Source organism: Notamacropus eugenii, chromosome 3 (genome assembly GCF_028372415.1).
Source record: "Notamacropus eugenii isolate mMacEug1 chromosome 3, mMacEug1.pri_v2, whole genome shotgun sequence".
Taxonomy (NCBI): Eukaryota; Metazoa; Chordata; class Mammalia; order Diprotodontia; family Macropodidae; genus Notamacropus; species Notamacropus eugenii.
Window position 1 is genome coordinate 29,802,626 of NC_092874.1, and position 16,637 is coordinate 29,819,262.

Below are 16,637 nucleotides of genomic sequence, written 5' to 3' on the forward strand. Positions count from 1 at the left end.
CATAAAGAGTTTTTTACCTTTGCACATTGTCCAGGTCAAGGACTAGTACGTGCCATTGGACCAATTCAAATATAGCATCAGATTCATGGGAACCCTCAATAAATGCTGTCTAATAACGATAATGACATGGGTTTGTAGCAACTGGCACAACATAAGACATGGTATCTTAATTCCATTTGACAAGTATTTGTTGGGAGTAGTGTTAGCTACTGCGTTTGGAGATAGAGAATATAAAGAATGACTTGCATTTTTGTAGCACTTAAAAGTTCATAAAGATCTTCCCCCCTGCTATTAATTAGGTAATACATGTATTGCAGTCTCCATTTTATAGATAAGGAAACTGAGGCTTAGAGAGGTTGGTGGTTTGTCCAAGGCAAACAGAACTTTTCAGAAATTGCCTCATCACTATTCAAGCCTAGACCTTCTGACTCCAAGTACTGTCCTCAGAAACATAAGCCATGGTGGTCCATTTCCTCAAGTGTCTTTGAGTATGACTGGTCAGGTAAGTCTTCTATACATTATAAAAAGTTTGATGTCACAATGTCTGGTGTATTCCCTTCTCTGTGCCTCATCTTCTTCATCTGTAAAATGAGAGCGTGGAGCTAAATGATCTGAAAGGTCCTTTCCAGTTCTAAATCTTATGATTCTAAATGATGATAAAGGCCATAGGAATTCAAAGATTGGGGGAATAAGTGGAATCAATGTGTGCTGCAGGTGGTGAGAACCCTTTTTATTCAGAAGGTGGGAGTTGGGTAGGCCTTAATAATAATCATTATATGTGTGTATTTATGTGTGTATATATATATATATATATGTGTGTGTATAAGACATATATATGTGGGTGTGCATGTATGTGTGTGTAAAGAGAGACAGACAGAGACAGAGACAGAACATCTTATTTCATTATATCCTCATAGTCACTCTGAGTTATGTACCAAAGGTGTTATTACCCCCATTTTATTGATGAGGAAACTGAGATTCCGGAGAGGTACAGAGACTTGCCCAAGCTTACTCAGCTGGCAGATGTTTTTACAATTAGGTGTTCCTGACTTCAAGTTCAGCAATCTATGAATCACACTACACTGCCTCTTAGAGACAGTAAGTGGGCTTTGAACAGGCAATTAACCAGGATTTACCTAGACTTAATTGGAAGTAAAAGGAAGCTAAAAGACAATAATAGAAAAAAATATTCCCTAGCCCCTCCTATTTTTAATTCCACGAATTGCTTTCCATAATCCCTAGAACCATTTTTGGTAGGAATTCGATTTTAAAGGATATTTTTTGCTTTCTTTTTTTGTACAGACTTTAGAACAAAATTCTACCTATGAGAGCTACTCTTTACTTCTCTGAACTAGGTAGGATCAAGATGGCCCTATCCCATGGGACATCCCCCCCCCCCCCGACATCTGTTCCCGTGTTCTATCTTGGCATCCCCAGAGATCCCCCTGCCTCTTCTATGTGTCTTTATGGATGTCATCTTTCTGGGGTCTGTTACTGAGAAGCCAGTCCTGCACATGTCCCCTTTCATCACCCCTCTTCCACTTTCTGTCCTCTTCCTCCTTCTGGCAATCGCATGAGTAACACATTCTTACTGATAGAAGTATATTTCCCTTTATTTCACAAGCCTTTGTTGTGTGTACAGTAGTTAAAAAAATATGTACAGTGTTATGACTACTGTATTTTATCAGCCAGGAGTAAGGACATTATAGGGGGAGAACAGGAGGCTTGTAAAAGATATTATACTACTTTCTACTTTAGCTCTATATCCTGCAGGTAAACTGACTGATATTTTAATTTCCTAGGACTCTTTTGAAAGCTCTCTAAATGAAGGTTCTGAGGAAAATATACAACTTTGGTTATCATACTTTATGGTTATTACTGTGTACACATTAAATGTGAATTAATGCAATAAAACAGTGTATTTCACATAAAAAATGCTATGAATTTCACTGCTGTTGCTGACACGACACATGGATCAATGTGATGATGGGCTGCAAATCTTGGGGGAGAGGGGAAGCGTAACATTTATGTGATAGTCACTTATGGTGAGAATCTAGAAAGAGCGATGTTCTTTGATGGAAGACCGGCATGATCTAGGACTCTTATCTGATTGGCCTTTCAAGAAATTAGTATTTAGTTTTGATTTATTCTTAATTTGATAACAGATGGAGAAATTGGAGAGGTATAGGAAATTCTCATGCCAGTGGAAAGCCAATGGCTACTAAGAATGAATGGGGAATATTTCACTGAAATGTAAAGTAGCAAATGTCTAGGAATACAGCTTTCCTATGTTGTTTTAGTGATTATTTTTCAGCATTTTAATACTATCAAAGTCATAGAATCTAGGATTTGGAAGGGATCTCAGAAACCATCTAATTCAGCCTCTACTTATACAAGAACCTTTACCATTGACACAGGTGAATGACTATGTAAATCTTAGTGAATAACTAAACTCTGGCTATTGTCCATAGTAGCATGGAAGAAAAATGACTAAATTCATTGAATTTATGAACTACGTGTACATTTTAAAAAATATTAAGCTCTGTAGTTATCAATGAACCATTTTTCTTCTTTCCTTCATAGAATCCCTTACTTTCATGAAGACTGAGCTCTTGTAGATGGAACCTTGCCAGGACTGGGACTGTTTCACTTTTGTTTCTTTATCCCAAATGTCAAACACATAGTAGGCACTTTAAAATTCCATGAGTTCAATCCAAGAGAAGATTCTTACTAGCTTGGTAACAATGGACATGTTCTGTCTGCCTCAGTTTCCTTGTCTATAAAATAGTCAGTAAACATTAATAATGTGCCTGTACTAAGCTCAGAAGATCAAAAAGAAAAAAGAAAGAAAAGAAAAGCAAAATATATTCCCTGCTCTCAACGAACTCACTCTAATGGGGGAGACAACACACAATCAATCATATATAAACAAGCTATAGACAGGATAAACTGGAGATAATTAGCAGGGGAACACACTGAAACTAGATGGGGAAATACTAGGATCCATCTCCCAGGGTTGTTGTAAGGATAAAATAAGATTTGTAAGGCACTTTGTAAACCCTAAAGCACTGTAAAAAGCATTGCTATTGTACAATTGATTATTAATTGATCTAACCAGCTGCTAAAGCCCTCCCTCTCTAAACTACCTAATATTTATTTGCATATATATATTTAAATGCATATAGAGGCAGCATGTTGCAGCAGATAGAGTCAGCTTGAAGTCAGAAAGACCTGAGTTCAAATATTTGTTGTGACATGTAGTAAGTTTCAGTGACCAAGGCAAAAGGTGTCAAATACGTATCCCCCATGTCACATGCTGGAGAGTGCCAGCTGGACCAGATTAAAATATAATTGGAAATATTTAACAAACTAAATAAAAATACAAGAAAATATAGATAATATTACATTTTAAAATTAAATCAATATTGACCTTCAAGAATTCATATGTGGGATTAGTGGCCCCTATTTCTTTTTAAGCTGGACACCTCTCACCTATGTAAGTCTTCTAAGACTATATGTTGTAAGGATGGTGCCTACATGCTTTGGGAGAGGGGTTATCCTCATCCAGGAGTTCCCTTTATCAATGAAATCTCAGGTCTGGTCTCCATCTCCCCTATTTCTATAGGTACATGTAAACATTTGTTAATTGATTGATTGTGATTATCAGTAAATGATATGGTGTTATTTCACACATCTTGAAGAAGCAAGAGTGAATACCTTCTATATTTTTCCATTTTCTAACTGTAATCCAAACATAAACCATAGATTAAATTACTGAGTTAACAGAAATCTGAATAGAAATAGGGACTAAGCCTTTTTCTACATTTCATTCCCCATAGTTCCTAGATCACAAAAAATGATCAAAATACATTTATTTTATTAAAAGTTTATTTCTGAATTTCCATTGGTTTTCTATTCAGAAATTAGGCAGGATTTCTAAATATGTACATATATTCACACATGTTGAGTATACAATTTTTAAAAAGATGTGCTTTTATTTAACCAGAAAAATCAATCTCATTATCTATGAGAAGGAAAATAATAACTAAAAGCTAGAAAAAAATAGGAAAGTGTCTCAGAAAACTGTCATATGATATTAAAAGTCCCAGCATTTTAAAGCTCTCACTTGATAACGAAATCATACAGTGTTACAGCTGAAAGGGACCCTAAAGCTGAAAATCATCCAGTCAAGATTTCTTGAGAGCCTCTTAAGTGTCAGGCACTGTGAAAAGGACCATCTAGTCCAACCACTTTACAAAAGAGGAAACTGAGGCACAGGGTGGCTAAGGGACTCACTCAATGTAACTTGAGTATCATGACAGTAGTGTTTAACTGTCTCTCAAGAACAGATGGTTGAATTTTCAGTGTGACCATTTATTTACACCTTGGAAATGTCAAAATGAGAGATTAATTTATTGTTTTGTTAATTGTCTAGACTTAAGAAAATGCTGGAGAAAAAAATGCTAAGAATACAGATTAAACTTGAAAGTATGTCCTGGATACTTTTATTTATTTTTTTGTTTGTTTTTCCCCAGAACTGTTAAACATATATCAGCACATGCCCTTCGAAATATACACACAGCCTTCATTGAATGGACCCTTAGATGATCCCTGCAGAGAGAAAATATTGTGTAATTATTACAAAATGCTTCATTTTTTTCTTCAGATCTTCACCTCTCATCTCCAGTCATGCTCAATTGCATTGGCAAGGAAAATTGACTCTTCATCGGCAAGTGGGATTTCCATTGCTTCACAATTCCCCATCAGGAGGCTCACAATGACTTTGTTTTTGGCCCTCTCCTTCAGTTCCCTACCATTTCTGCCACTTTGAAATATCCCCAGTCTTTACAGATCCAAGTTTAGGGTTTACATTAAAGCTCCCACCATTCATCTGTCTGTTTCATAACGACAGTTATTGCACATGCTCGTGTAAATACATCTATCCAGAGGCTGACATAATTGTCTAGGAGAAAATGTAGCTTTTATTTTAAAACATGCAGGTTCCCCCTCAAAGTTCTCTTAGTTACTCCACTACCAGAGGGACACTTAGTATCATCAGTGATATTGGCAGTAGACACAACCATTTAAAGCCCTAATAGCTAAAAACTCCACTCAAGGTTATAATATCTATAAAGACCTGATTTCTATAGAGAGATTAAACTCTGATAGGAATGTTCACATACAATAACAGATGGGAGAATAAATTTTGTGACATCTTTTTAAAAAAATTATACAAGGAGCAGAAAATATTGGATGGCAAACATTTTGACTTCCATTTATCAGAAAAGATTTTTTAACAATGGGTTATCGGTGAATGCACCAAGAGATCAATGCTCTTAGCATGTGTCAGGAAAATGCTTTTTTGTGAGACCTTTAAATGGCACAATCCCAAAAAATTGGACAGAATGAATCTCTCCTACAGGGATCTTCTTGGAATAATTAAAGTGCTTTGAGTATTGAGAAGTGTGTTGTATGATTAGATCTTTAGCTAGATTTGAAGCAATTTTATTAAAGTAGAAGTAAGGGTTGTTAGAATTTGAATGTTAATCATTATTCCCTAATCAGGCAAAGTTACCATACATTTATGGTATGGTGTTTATGGAAGCTTCTTAGAAGCAAGGATTATTTTTTTAAATTATATTTCATTTTCCCCTCAAGTACATGTAAAAATTTTTAACATTCAGGTTTTTTGAAAGCTTGAGATCCAAAGGATTTATTACAGGCTTACTACATGCTAAGCACTGTGCTAAGTCCTGGGGATATATATATATATATATACATATATATATATTATTTTGCTTTTTCCTTTTATAAAAATTTTTTTTATTTATTTATTTTTAGTTTTCAACATTCATTTCCACAAGATTTTGAGTTGCAAATTTTCTCCCCATCTCCCCCCTCCTCCACCCCAAAACACTGTGCATTCTGATTACCCCTTCCCCAAATCTGCTGTTCCTTCTATCACACCCCTTCCTTCCCTTATCCCCATCTTCTCTCTTTTCTTGTAGGGCAAAATAGATTTCTATACCCCATTATCTGTATTTCTTATTTCCCAGTTGCATGCAAAAACAATTCTCAACATTCATTCCTTAAATTTGGAGTTCCAACTTCTCTCCCTCCCTCCCTCCCCACACATCCCCACTGAGAAGGCAAGCAATTCAATATAGGGTATATATGTGTAGCTTTGCTAAAGACTTCCATAATAGTCATATTGTGAAAGACTAATTATATTTCCCTCCATCCTGTCCCCCATTTATTCGACTCTCTCTTTAGACCTTGTCTCTCCCCTAAAGTGATTATTTCTTATCACTCCCTCCTCCCATTTGCCCTCCCTTCTATCCTCCCCCACCCCACTTATCCCCTTCTTCCCTACTTTCCTGTAGTGCTAAATAGATTTTCTTATCAAATTGAATGTGCATGTTATTCCCTCCGTAATCCAAATGTGATGAGAGTAAACTTCACTTTTTCCCTCTTACCTTCCCCTTTTCTCCTCCATTGCAAAAGTTTTTCTTGGCTATTTTATGAGAGATAACTTGCCCCATTCCATTTATCCCTTTCTCCTAACAATATATTCCTCTCTTACACCTGAATTTTATATTTTTAGATATCATGCCTTCCTATTCAACTCACCTTATCCCCTCTGTCTATATATATATATATATATATATATATATATATATATATATGTGTGTGTGTGTGTGTGTGTGTGTGTGTGTGTGTGTGTGTGTGTGTGTGTGTGTGTGTGTATGTATGTATGTATGTATGTATATATGTGTAATCCCTGAGAAAAGCCTCAAGAGTTACAAATATTATCTTTCCATGTAGGAATGTAAACAGTTCAACTTTAGTAAGTCCCTTATGATTTCTCTTTGCTGTTTATCTTTTCATGCTTCTCTTGATTCTTGTGTTTGAAGGTCAAATTTCCTATTCAGCTCTGGTCTTGTCATTAAGAATGTTTGAAAGTCCTCTCGTTGAAAGACAATTTTTTCCCCTGAAGTATTATACTCAGTTTTGCTGGGTAGGTGATTCTTGGTTTTGTCCTAGTTCCTTTGACTTCTGGAATATCCTATTCAATGCCCTTCGATCCCTTAATATAGAAGCTGCTAGATTTTGTGTTATCCTGATTGTATTTCCACAATACTTGAATTGTTTCTTTCTAGCTGCTTCCAATATTTTCTCCTTGACCAGGGAACTCTGGAATTTGGCCACAATGTTCCTAGGAGTTTCTCTTTTTGGATCTCTTTCAGGCGGTGATCAGTGGATTCCTTGAATACTTATTTTTCCCTCTGGTTCTAGAATTTCAGGGCAGTTTTCCTTGATAATTTCATGAAAGATTATGTCTAGGTTCTTTTTTCGATCTTGGCTTTCAGGTAGTCCCATAATTTTTAAATGGTCTCTCCTGGATCTATTTTCCAGGTCAGTTGTTCTTCCACTGAGATATTTCACATTGTCTTCTATTTTTTCATTCTTTTGGTTTTGTTTTGTAATTTCTTGGTTTCTCATAAAGTCATTAGCTTCCTTCTGCTCCATTCTAATTTTTAAAGAACTATTTTTTTCAGTGAACTTTTGAATCTCCTTTTCCATTTAACTAATTTTGTTTTTTAAAGCATTCTTCTCCTCATTGGCTTTTTGGGCCTCTTTTGCCATTTGAGTTAATCTATTTTTAAAGGTGTTATTTTCGTCATTTTTGGGTCTCTTCTACCAAGCTTTTGATTCACTTTTCATGATTTTCTTGCATTACTCTCATTTCTCTTCCTAATTTTGCCTCCACTTCTCTTCCTTGATTTTCAAAATCCTTTTTGAGCTCTTCCATGGCCTGAGATCATTGCATATTTATTTTGGAGGTTTTGGATGCAGAAGCCTTGACTTTTATGTCTTCCTCTGATGGTAAGCATTGTTCTTCCTCATCAAAAAGAATGGAAGAAAATACCTCCTTACCAAGAAAGTAACTTTCTATAGTCTTATTTTTTTCCCCTTTTTTGGGCATTTTCCCAGCCAGTTACTTGACTTTTGAGTCCTCTGTCAAGAGAAGGATATGCTCTGGGGCCCTGTAAGTTTTCAGTTTCTCCAATGTGGCAGAATCAAGGGGGAGAAGTTTACTCCTCTCCTGGCCTAAGCTCTGATCTGATAGCTACCAAAGCTTTTCTGCCCAGGATATGCAAGTAGAATTCCCTTTTCAGAGCCTCCACCAGCTCCACCATGCCAGCACTCTTCCTCCCCCCAGGGCCACCACTCAGGGCTGAGACCCCGGTCAGCAACTCAATTCCCCCAGGGTCTTTAGGTCAAGGGCTCCAAAAATGGATACTGCTGCTGCTGGCACTGCCTGGGGCCAGGGTTAGGGGAGGACCCTACTCCCTTCTCACCCAGGTGAAAAAGCTTTCTCACTGATCTTTGAAGTTGTCTTTGGCATTTGTGGGTTGAGGGATCTGGGAACTGCAGCTGCTACCAGAGATTCTGCCCCCATGGCCTGTTCCAGTCCTGTTCTTGTTAGTGCCATGCAGCCAAGGCTGGACTGGGCTCCATCATCTGTACTCCACTCCATGCCCTGTGTGATAGAGCTTTCTTGTTGGCCTTCCAGGCTACCTAGGGCTGGAAATCTCTTTTTTTCATTCTGTTATTTTGTGACTTCTGCTTCCCTAGAATTTGTTTAGAGTCATTTTTATAGGTATTTTATGGGCTGTGGGGGAACAGCTGGAGTAGATGAGTCTTTCTATTCTGTTATCTTGGCTCCTCCCAGGATATTTTTTTGAAAGGTAAGTCCTGCCCTCAAGATGTTGAGATTTTTATGGTGAAAAAACAAAACAAAACAAAAGGAGAGTTGGAAAGGAGGTGAGGCACATGATACGCATAGCTGCATGGTTTGAAAATAGTGACTTGGAAGTGACCCAGAGGCAAGAGTATGCTGACCAATGTTTAACAACTAAAAATGAACATGACACACTTAAGTTTAACCTGATCTTCTAACATTTTCTCCCTCACTTTTTTAAGCCAAAACAATCAACAAAAGAATAAATAAAGCCTTGATTTGGAATATTTGCTGATTGTTGAGATTAACAATCAATTGATTGAATAAAAGTAATTCTTTTCAGTTCACACTGAAAATTTGACAATCTACTCTCCTGCAGGTCTGAGTACACCCCTTTGTGGAGGCTTGAATTCATGCTTTCTGGAGAAACAAAGTGAAAGCTCACCTACAAGAGCCCAGGACAGGGTTCAAGGTCCTAACCAAAAGGGGATGAGGAGGATGAGAATAATGTCCAGAGTGCAGGACAAAGCAGGCAGCACTTAAGCTTTATATCTCACCCTAGTCTCTCTCCTGAGCTACAGTCCAATATTGTTGCCCCTATTGTTTCTTTGTTCTTCAGTCATGCCTGACTCTTCATGACCCCATTTGGGGTTTTCTTGGCAAAGATACCAGAGTGGTTTCCCACTTCCTTCACCACCTCATTTTACAGATGAGGAAACTTAGAGAAACAGGGTTAAGTGACTTGCCCTGTGACACAGCTAATAAAAATTTGAACTTATGAACATCAGTCTTCCTGATTCCAAGTCCAGTGCCTATCCACTGTACCACTCAGCTGCCCTTCCATTCCTGCATTCTCAGCTGTTGTTTGGATGTTCTATACACATCTCTACATGTCCTGAGAAGGAACTCAAAATTTTCTTCCCACATAGCCCCCCTTTCCAACTTCCCTCTTAGAATACTGGGCTCCACCATTTTTCCAGATACCCAGGCTGCCCTCCTCTTTGTCATTCTCGACTCCTCACTCTTATACACTCCACATAATTGAAGTATTGGCAAGTCCTGTCATTTCTACCTTCACAGCATCTCTCATGTATATCCCTTTATATCTACTCATACACCCACCCCCATTGGTGTGGGCTATCTTTTGTGGCCTTCTGACTGGCTTCCTGGTCTCCACTCTCTTCCCCCTACAACCAATTTCCCACTCAGCTTCAATTTTCCTAAATTCTAGGTCTGACTACTTCATCTTCCTATTGAATGAACTCCTGCGATTCCCTATGGCCTTCAAATATAAAATCCTGTTGGGTCTCTTAATCCCTTCACCACTTGGCCTTTTCCTACCATTTCAGTCTCGTGTTTGACTCTCCTGCCCCCTCTACATATGGTCTTTTTCTTGTTCCTCACACAGGTCTTTTCATTGGCCATGCCCTACGCCTATAATGTTGTTCCTGTTTACCTCCACTTTTTGACTAAGACTCAGCTCAAATCCCACTTCTGGCAGCAGGCCTTTCCTAGTCTTCTCCTCCTCTACTCTCCTTCCCTCTGGTTCCTTCTCTCTGGGACTACATTTTTTTTTTTTATGATATTTACCTTGAGCAGTCATTGCATGCATCATGTCTTCTCCATTGGACTGTAAGTGGGGCCATCTTCAGTCATCTTGATGTATATCTTGCTACTGGATCCTGATGGCTTTGGAGGAGAAAGTGAGGTTGGTGACTTTGCACAGCCCTCCCTCATTTAAATCTAATTCACTTGCAAATAATGGGATCACCTTCCTGAGTCACAGTCTTCTTAGTGGAGGAAAGACAAACAATAGACTGCTTTAAGCTCCTTGAGGCCAGAGACTATATATTTGTTTTCCTTTTTATTGTCAGTTCTTAGCAAAGTGTCTGACACAGAGTAAATGATTAATAAATGCTTGGTGACTGACTATTCCATTCTAAATTCAATAGGGCAATATATTTAGATCTGGAAGGGACCTTAGAGGTCATCTATCCCAACTCCCTTGCTTTTACATAAAAAGAAACTGAGGTTCAGAAATTGTGAGAGATTTGCCTAAACATGTTCACATGGGTAGGAAGTAACAGGGCCAGTATTTAAAACCAAGTTCCACAATGGTATTAGGGGATTATATGCTTGTCTTAGGAAAATGACTTTTGTACAGTGGATTGATTATCCTTCAGTCAATAAATAAATGTGAAATACTTGCTATGTGCCAGGAACTATACTAAGTGCTGGGGATTTAGAAAAAGGGACAAAAGATAGTCCCTGCCCTCAAGGAGATCACAATCTAATAGGCAAAGGGAAAGACTAAGGAGATCATCATGATAATCTAGGCGAGAAGTCATGAAGGGTCCATCGTGTGATCTCTTCTCTCCTTAGTCCAGCCCTTTACCTCTTCTCACCTCTTTTATTGCTGCAGTCTACCCCAAATTTTTCCTGATGCCCATCCCTTATCCCTGCAGCTGTTCCTGGTTTCTGGACTTCAAAACCATCCACCCCCTCCAGCCTCCCTCCTCCCCTTTTCAGCTCCCTTTTTCTCTGTTGCTTTCCCTGTAACGGATGTAAACTCCTTGACTTCAGGTATGGCCTTTCCTTTTGCTTGTATTTGTACCCCCAGAACTTAGCACAATGCCTGGCACATGACAAGTACTTCCTTCCTTTCTCCCAACTTAGCTGTCAAAATGATTTTTTCCTAAAGCATGACTCTAACAAGATCACTTCCCTGCTCAATAAAATCCAGTGACTTTCTCTTGCCTCACAATCAAATATAAACTCCTTCACTTAGCTATATAACCTTGTCCCAGACTATCTTTCCAGGATTATGACTCTCATTCCCATATGCTATGATCCAGAAAAATAATAATATCTAGCATTTATATGATGTCTACTACTACTACCACCACTACTACTACTACTATTACTACTACTGCTACTACTACTATATATGACAGGTACTATACTAAGCACTTTACAAATATTTCATTTGATCCTCATAATAACCCAGGGATGTAGATGCTGCTATTATCCCCAATTTACAGTTAAGGAAACTGAGGCAAACAGAAATTAAGTGACTTGCCCAGGGTCACACAGCTAGTAAGCATCTGAGGCCAGGTGGACTCAAGTATTCCTGACTCTAGGTCAATAATTGTATCCACTGACCCATCTAGCTGCCCTTCATCTTGTTGCTTATAGACTACACTCAATTTTCTGTCTCCATTTTTGTAAGGGTTATTTGCCATGCCTGGAATGCACTCCCTCCTCATCACCTTGGTAAAATTCCTAGCTTCCTTTAATATAGAGTTCAGACACCTCTTTGTCATGAAGTCTTTCCCCAGTTTCCCCCTTTGCTAGTGTTCACCTACTTGTAATTAAGTACTTTGAATATATCTGTATTTATTCTCTTTATGTGTCTTCTCTATATATTTACTGATGCATCATTGTCTCCTTGTTGAAAGGTAAATTCCTTACGAGTAGAGATTGCTAACTATCATTATAACCTCAGCACCTAGTACAAAGCCTGGCATACAGTAGAAGTTCATGAAATGCTTATTATTTGACTTATTGATTGATTGATCGATTGACTCATGTGACTTACCCACAGTCACACAGCTAGTAAGTGTCAAAAGCAGGATTTACACCCACACCTCTCTAAATCCAACAGACTATCCCTTGACTGGGTTGTCTGTGAAATGTTCTACATATTGTTACCACGGAAATTAAAAATGGAGAATTCCTTTTCTGTGGGTTTTTTTCATATCACAAGACAGAATAAAATGGGAAGATTTCTAGTTTTCTTTCAACCTCCACAGTAGGGAACATTGCAAACAAATAACCTTTTCTTTAAAGTTGTATTTTTATCTAATCTTTTGGTTTTACATCAACTTCTTTTCTGAACACATCCCTCACCCCTGCCCTTCCAAGCAAGCCATCCCTTGTAACAAAGGTTCTAAAAAAGAAAGAGAAAAAATAAATCTGCTTAGCAAAACCAACCAATGCATCAATTGTGTATGATAGTATATGGAATACTTTATACCCACAGTCTTCCACCTCTACAAAAAGGGGAGGGAGGAAAGCAATTTTTTAGGATCACAGGTTTGGGGTTGGAGCAACCTTAGGCATCATCTGCTACTCTGACCCTTCATCTCACAGATAAAGAAACAAATTCCCATGCAGGCTAAATAACTTGCCTACAGTTATGCAATTAGTAAGTGGAAGAGTCAGGATTTGAACCCGTATCTCGTGAGTCTAGTTCCCACCCTTTGGCCACTACATTATGCTTCCCTCTTGTACAATAGCCTTCTTTTTTAGTGCTAAAACCTAAAGCAGAGGAAGGCACTACCTCATTTCTTGCTTTCGGTGCTGCTTTCTCAATTATTAATAAACGTAATCAACAATTTGTCATCAGTTTATTCAGCCCAGGTTTTTAACTCAGAAGAGCCTTAACTTGTAGGTGAGCATATGTACTCATATACTCATATATAAATGAAGCAATGTCATGGGCATATGAGGGAATTTTAGTCCCAGACTCCTTGAGAATAGATACTGCTGCTGAAACTGACAAGCCATGGATCTTCATAAGTCAATTACCATTTAACGGAGTGCTTTCTTTTTACTCAGATGTATCTATCATTCCTGGTAGTAAGTATCTCATTTACTTATGGCATCAAGTCAAATAACAATAGCAGGAACTTTAAGGCATGTTGGATCAAGGAAATAGCTCAGGATGATGCAAGTGTTCTAAGTCATTTTGAGCTCCTTAGTGTGGTTACAAGATACATTTGCAAGCATTGAAGTGGTCACGCAAGGAATCCAAACTGGGTAATCATCACTATCCCCTTAGTAGAACTCTCTTTTCTGACTTTTTTGCTTCTGTGTTTCCTCCTGTCTCAGGAATTCTTCTCAAACCCCTCAAGCTAATTTGAGGAACATCAGTACCTGACTGGGACCTTCATGCTGGAAAGGGACACAACACAGATTATAGCCAGGCTTGGTGTCATGAAAAATCATCAGATTTGGAGTGAAACAATTTGGGTTTCTTACTACTGGTGTGCCCTTGAGGAGGCCACTTTTCTTCTCTGAGATTCAATTCCTTCTCCTGTCAAATGAAGTTGGACCAGTTGATCTTTATGGTATCTTTCAGCTCAAAATCTATGTATGATCTCCAAATCATATAGGGTCTGCCACAAGCCTTACTACAGTCTTAAACTTATTCATTTATTAAAGCTTAAAACTGCACTAAGACTTTGGGGACACCTTGTATAACTACAGGCATTTAGTTGGTCCAGTGGATAGAGCTTTGGGCCTGGAGTGAGGAAGAACTGAGTTGAAATGGGACCTCAGACACTTACCAGCTATGTGACTCTGAAGAAGTCATTCAACCTCTGCCTCAGTTTCCTCACCTGTAAAATGTAGATAAATAATAGCTCTCCTTCAAAAAGGTGTTGTAAGGATCAAATGAGATATTTGTAAAACACTTATCATAGTGCCTGGTTCATAGTAGGTGTTATATAAATACTTATTTTCTTCTCCCTCCACCACCAACCCAACACCTCTACTCTTTCAGAAATAGTCACATAAATTGAAATAATTGACATGCAGTACATGCCAATTCAAAAAGTACACATACATATATAATATGTGTGTTTGTGGCATATACATATATATGTATACACACACACACACACACACACACAATATGGCTGATCAAAGCCCTCAACCATCCAGTTGTAAAAATAACTTTTGTGGAGGTAAGAAATAAGAGCCCAGTTGTGGTTTCAGGTCACCGTGTTTTCTAAAGTTGACCTCGCCTACTATTAAAGGCAGCATCCTTTGACTCCACAGGGACTTGTGATTAAGTCTGAATGAGTCTGCCATACTGAAGCCGCTGCCAGTGGAGGGGAGCTGTGTCCTCGGATATTTCCCTGGGATAGGGCACTTCTGTGAAGGTCATCACTTCTTTCCATCACCATGAGTGATCGACTCAACAACAGGTTCATATTGCACCAAATACTTTCAAAAATGATTCATGTTAATGGCATGTCTCTGGGGATTGATGTTGAATAGAAGCTACAGCTAAAGCTTAAAAAATGATTTAGCAATATGAGAGCCCACAGACCCCAGAGCTCACGTCGACACAGTTGATGGTAAACATCAAAGAATAAATACAACGAAAAGTCATAAAATTGGATAGACAATAAATCTGACAGTTCAAGACCTTTTGGGGGCTTGAATCATAAAAAACAAAATTACTTACGCAGGCATTCCTAGATTTTTTTCCCTTTTTTGCCACACATCTTTTACAGGGTAGTGAACTGAGGACAGTTGCACACTTCTGACATGTTGCTGCAGTTTTCAAAGACAATAGCTTCTGCAAAAAAGAAAAAAAAAGGTATATCAAAGGTTTAAGTTAAAAGAAATGTTCTTTTTTCTTCATAATGCTGATCACTTCCTGAATTGGGAATGTGTCTGGGATTTTTGCAAAAAATTCACATTTTGAACCCTTTATTTTGCATCTTCCAATCACAGTAAAAAAAGTAAAAAAAAAATGAAGAAGAACACATACACAGGTATCAAAGAAATGCAACAGAAAAAAAAGATGTACTTGTCTTATGCAGAGTTCAATAGATAAGCATGGGCATACAGTCTGATATCATTCCAATGATATCAAGGGACTTAAGGAGGGCACCCCATAAGCTGGACCTCTGCACCCTGTGGCAAATCCAAGGAAGGATATGAACAAAACAGGCAAATTTGGAAGAGTTTGAATTAGTATTATTGGAGAAAAAATCCACATTGATGAAATGATAGGTGTAGTACAGAATTAGAATACGCACATATGTACACATTCACGTGCCCATATACATAACCAGTTCAATAGAAAAGACACTAGACTGTTATCTTATAAAAAAGAGAGATAATTTTTAAACAGATAGTGAACTAGCACCAATCAGATGAGAAGGAAGGAGAAGGGAAGGAGCAATGTATCAGGGCAGCAATAATGGGGACACAGTTTTCCAGTGAACATGGACCTTCTCTATATTTCTACAATTAGAGTATGTGATTCAGCCCTTACTGACAGAGAGTGTATCATATGACCAAGTTAAAGGATGAAGGTGCTTTGTTAAGACATTACGGTGGTTGTGCATGCCTGTAATCTCAGCTGCAGGGGAGTCTGAGACTGGGTTTAACTGTGCCCCGGAAGTCTGGCACCAATATGGTGAGTCCCTGGGACTGGACTCTCTCTGCAGGTCTCTTCTTTTTGGCCCAATCCTAGAATTTTAGATCTCCTTATTGGGATGTGTTGGGACCAATTTGCTCATTGCCTATGGTTCAGGAGGGCAGAAGAGCTGGGGCCCAAGACCCAAGTGGAGAGCACAAATAACTTCTTTGAGGTGTTATCTATCTATCTATCTATCTGTTTGTTTATTTGTTTGTTCTTTCTCCCAACCGACAGAGTCCTGCCCTCAGGTACTCTGTTCTCCAGATGCGCAAAGAATCCATCTCTTGGGACCAAGAAATACCTTGTGTCACGGATTCCTGTCCCTTTGTTGGGCATCTGAAAACAAAGGGCGCATGGTTTTCCATAGTTTGCATTGTTCATTCCTCTCCTGCTAGAGTCCTAACCTCCATGAAATGTCAGTCATGAGGCCTTTTGTGGGGAAATTCCACCTTAATTCTCCAGGGCATCTGTGACTGTCCTCAGTCAGGAAGTGTCAAGGCTGGAATTCTTTCGAGACCTGTTAGAGTGCAAGGGAATCCAGCGGTATAGCCAGGGTAAGCAAAATTCATTGGTCTGAACCAAATGGATGTGTGTTGAATAAAACAAGGCAGATCAAACACACTTCCACACATCTCTTTTTAAACATATAGCTACTGCCAGTAGATGCTC

General features: G+C 38.5%; 1 long non-coding RNA gene across 2 annotated transcripts in view; it reads right to left on the minus strand.

Moving 5' to 3' along the window:
• Positions 1–4,476: 4,476 nt before the first annotated feature.
• Positions 4,477–16,637, minus strand: part of LOC140531104 (uncharacterized) — a 28,173-nt gene continuing 16,012 nt past the window's right edge. For both annotated transcript variants that reach the window (XR_011976279.1, XR_011976278.1), the window contains exons 2-5: positions 15,003–15,116; positions 14,098–14,148; positions 10,337–10,435; positions 4,477–4,611 (exon numbers count right to left, since the gene is read on the minus strand). This is a non-coding gene — a long non-coding RNA (uncharacterized lncRNA). The remainder of the gene's footprint in view (positions 4,612–10,336; positions 10,436–14,097; positions 14,149–15,002; positions 15,117–16,637) is intronic.